The following is a 4,643-nucleotide window of genomic DNA, read 5'->3' as shown; positions in this document are numbered from 1 at the left end:
GGCTTTGTTGGGATTTTTAGTAGTTGTGATCACTGTATATATTACTGTGGAGAGCACAACTAATCCAACTTTCTGACTTTATCCATCAGTTCAGGGAAGGAGTGGCTGACTAGTGACCAATCTAGGATTTAAACCTGAGTGTCTGCTCTTTGCACTTCATCAGTCTGAACCATGGCTGCAACTAAGATCACCTGAAGACCTTTCATAAAATTGCTAATGTGTGGTATAAGTATGTCCCGTGCAATATTTGGAACATACTTATACTAATTATTCACTGTTAATCTGAAATTCAAATTTAACTGAGTGTCCTGTATTTTGTCTGGCAACCCTGGTGGTGGGGGGTGGGTCGGGTGGTAAGTGTGTGATAGATACATGTGTTAATCACCCAAAGTCCCTGAAATAATTGATCTGGGGTGGACCTGGGCATCAATATTATGAAAATTCACTGAGTGAGTCTAGTACTCAGCCTGAATAAAGAGCCACCAGGCTATAAAAGGGGGTACAAGACATAGTCCTGTGTCATCTACTGCCTTCCTCTTAATCAAGATATGCGCTAATCCAGTGATGACGCAAGAGCATATAAAAGCACATGTCTGATATGTGTCACAAAAGTGAGGCACGCGGTTGTCAGCCTAAGTGTGGAAACCAGTGGAATTTGACACCGTTTGTGAGGGGGGCACCTTAGCAGGGTTCCCCGAGAATGACCAAACAGAGGCCTGAAGGACCAACAGTAGGGAGAGAGAGCACCCTGCGTGAAGGCTCTCAGGAGGGGCTTCATGCCTGGGGGACTCAAATCAGGCCAGCGTGGCCAGAGGGGAGAGGAGGAGGAGGCTTTTGGCACAGGAAGGGTCTGGAGAATTCATACGCGTCTGGGCCATGCAGGGTCTTTCCGGCCAGGTCGCAGAAGGGCAAACTGAACCTCACAGAATATGTTTCGTGTTTGACTTGTCTTACTTGTTCCTCCCTCCCTTCTTTCCTTCTTTCTTTGCTTTTTTTCTTTTCCTCTTCTTTTCTCTCTTGCTCCTTTCTCCCTAACCTCCCTCTGCCTTGTCCCTTATGCTTTTTCACTCACAGGAAAATAAAAACCAACTATTTCATTGTCTCTCTTGCCTTTGCGGATCTGCTGGTTTCCGTGCTTGTGATGCCCTTTGGTGCCATTGAACTGGTTCAAGACATCTGGGTTTACGGGGAGATGTTTTGCCTGGTCCGTACATCGCTAGACGTCCTACTGACGACGGCATCAATTTTTCACCTGTGCTGCATTTCTCTAGATAGGTAAGGACAGAGAAGTGTGTATCGCGGAGCTCTGTGCTGGAGGCAACGACGCAAACTGAGTGGCAAGGGTCAGCACACCTGCCCAGTAGGCAGCAGGGTTGGTTGAGAGAGGTAGTGTTCTATGTTTGAACATAGCCTTCTCGAGAAAATGTGTCTGTATCATAATTTTATGTGCATATTTAGGTATGTGCCTTTGACTGTGGAGACTCTGTTTTAGAGAATTAAAACTACTGGGGGATTGTAAAATCTCCAATAATTATTTAGTTTTTGGACTCATCCCTGTTGCATAATTTTATCCTTTCCCCTCACATTTGATTTCAGGAGGTCTGGTGATTTCCATTTTTGCCTCATTTGTTAGAGATTTGGCTTTATTAGTTGATCACAACTTTTCATTTTCCTAATTCTTGCTCATTTGTATTTAATAGTAAAGAAATAATGCAACTTAAAAGTCAGATGATTACACGAACATATGCAGCCATGACTATAGCCATGTCTTAGGGGTTAGTTCTCAAAAGAAAATGTGGTGTGCAAATCACGTTATCAGAATGACCAAATCTGTTACTGTCTCCTGAGTAGTCCAATAGACCCATTTTTCTCTCTGTTTTCGGGATAAGTCACTGTTTCTTTAATTGAGAAATAGGCAAAGTAGTTGACTAAAATTAGAGATTGTGGCATATCTAAAATATGTGTCTTTAAACACTAAAATCAGAGTCTTCCCAGAGAGTTACTCATACTGGGGAATGTTCTTAGGGACTGGAACCAGCTGAGGGAACAGCAGATTCGTCTGCTATCCCATTGGACATGTGCTCATTGATTGGAATGGCAGGCATAATGGCCCACTCAATATAAATGGTGCACTCGCTCACTCTGCTTCTCACTCGCTCTCGCTCTGCCAAGAACATGTAATTGAATATGCTTAAGTTGAATGCATGTATAATGAGACTCCACTGTATAGCTAGAGTTAATGACATTGGTAAAACTGAACTGTTGATTGGTGGCCAGACCCACAGTGTGTCATAGTTTGAAATTTGTGTTTATTAGCTTGTTTATAACAATCTGATTTCAGTACATGAAAGACTTTCAAAGACAGTGCGTACTGTCTGAAAGTTCACATCAGAAAAAAATAAAAGGTAAGGAAATAGAAAATACATGAAAATCCTAGAGGGTAGCCTGCATGTGATCATGGCCCAAACGAGTGGTGAGACTGAAAGTATTGTAGGAACTTGGAGAAGGCAGAGCTGAGGGTCGGGGAAACTGGAGGGAAACTTGAGGTTTGGGCCAAAGGGGAAGAAAATGATCTTGGTAGGGAGGGAAGAGTGGAGGGAAGTACAGACTCTCTTTTGACGTGGAGTGTTTACTCTGGGCAGCTCTGAGCGGCTCTGAGAGAGGCACTGAAGGTTTCCTAGGAGGGTTTGGCTTCAGAGCTCCAGATTAACAGTCAAGTTCTTTTGAAATCATAAACTTTTCTCAGAGTCGCCATGAAGTGGCATGGGCTGGTCCTTAAGAATCATCTGCTTTAAAACTGAAGAGATTTCAGTTCAAATCTCAGATCTATCAAATTTTTAGCTCTGAGATTGATGATGAGTTTACCAAGCCTTTCTGAGTCTCAGTTTTCTCATCTCAAAATGGGGACAATAACACCTGCTTTCTAGGATTGCAGCTAGGAGTAAGTTAGTAATCCATTCAAGGCATAGCATGGGCCCAGCTGGCATAGCAATCCCTGTTAGTGGATGTTAATGGCAGTTTCTCGTAATTATCCATGCAGCTCCTGATCTTTCTTACCAAACTTGGACCCCTTTCTCAGTGAATAGCTCCAGCACCTGCATCATCTAGAAACCAGGTATTCTTGCGTGGTCTTTCCTTATCCTCTACATTTAAATAAGTCCTATTGATTTTTCCTTCCTAAACAAATCCCAGTCTGTTTCTTTCTGTCTCTATCATCCTAGTCCAAACTGATATCATCTCTTGCATAAGTCACTGCAGCACCCTCCTAATTGGTCTCTCCACATCTATTTTATTTCCCTTCAATTCGCTCGCCACTAACAAGAGCTCATAGCCATCTTTTAAAAACTCTGATCCTGTGGTTCCTTTGTTTAATTCCTTTCAATGGTTATTCATTTCACTGAGGATCAAGACCAGACTCCTTGGCCTGTAGGGTTTTGTGCTGTCGTTTCCTGTCTCTGTCTCAGCCTCACCCCGCGCCCTTTGCCAGCCTTACTCTCTGGACTGCAGCTGTCTTGGTTTTCCTTCTCCCTTTCCAGTGCTCTGTGCTCAGCCATCTCAGGCCCTTGGCTCCTCCTGTTGCCTGAAGAGTTCCTTTGCCCCCTCCTCTCCTGTGTGTCTTTCAGCTTTTAGCTCAATCCTCATTTCCTTGCAGAAGCCCTCTCTGAGCTCATCAAACCCATCTTCTATTTTGAGAACTTAGTGCAATTATGATTAAAACCACAATTAAGTCTTCTTAATTTTTTCTTAACTGTCTCTATCTCCCCCAATGGGAGAAAGCACAAGCATATGAATAAGAACAAGGTTCTTACCTTTTAATGGAGAGATTGATAATTAACCAGCAATTTCATAAATACTGATTTCAGTATTTGATAAACACTATCGAACAGGTGGAGTGTTCAGTACATTCTCTTTTGAGCAGTGCTGCCAATAATTCCATTTTCTCCTATAATAATAGTAGCCATCAAAAAACTCCAATACCGTAAGTAAAACGAAGCCAAATGGTTTAATTGAGAGCCTGGAGAAACTTGCCATTTGTCTTTAGCATTCCCCGTCCCAAGAGTGATATTCTCACTGGGCTGGAAGGTCCACTCTGGACATTACAGGGCGATATTTTAGCCCAAAAGAATATGATTTTATTGATCATCTAGCTTCTGTTTTTGCCACGTCCCTCCTGTAACAGTAGGGCTGGGGCAAAGCACAGAGTGAGCATCTCAGTGAGGTGCGATGTCATTGCTCACCATGTAACTCCTGGCAAGATGTCTTGTCCTCCTTTTTAGAGCTGCTGTGAGTCTGCAGGGATGACAGATAAGGGGTGGTGGCTCTCAGGCAAGAATGCTCACTGTGATTCCTAATTCTACCCAGATGTTGGACCCCTGGATCAAAGCAAAATATTATGAAACACATTTCCCCAACTACCATTCTCCATCCACTGTGCTTCCTGATGATTTGAGAATTGTATCCTATTAACAAAAGCTTATTCACCTCATTAAAAGTAATTTCCAAAGCATAATTAAAATACATGCATCACATAGTATGGGTCGTGAGAGGTCAAAAACTGCATTAAAGCATGAAGTACAGCTGATTATTTTAAGGCGAAGATTCTGTGGTGAAGGAAAATCAGTCAAGTATCTGCAATAGAGTAC

At 42.7% G+C, this 4,643-nt stretch overlaps 1 protein-coding gene across 5 annotated transcripts in view; it reads left to right on the top strand.

Annotated features, from left to right (window-relative positions):
* The window catches only part of HTR4 (5-hydroxytryptamine receptor 4), a 139,929-nt gene that overhangs the window by 73,436 nt on the left and 61,850 nt on the right, over nucleotides 1-4,643 (top strand). The gene's annotated exons all lie outside the window — the stretch shown is intronic.

The sequence above is a fragment of the Pteropus vampyrus genome, unplaced genomic scaffold, assembly GCF_000151845.1.
Source record: "Pteropus vampyrus isolate Shadow unplaced genomic scaffold, Pvam_2.0 Scaffold185, whole genome shotgun sequence".
NCBI lineage: Eukaryota > Metazoa > Chordata > Mammalia > Chiroptera > Pteropodidae > Pteropus > Pteropus vampyrus.
Note: the sequence above shows the minus strand (reverse complement) of the source record. Positions and strands in the feature narration are given on the sequence as shown.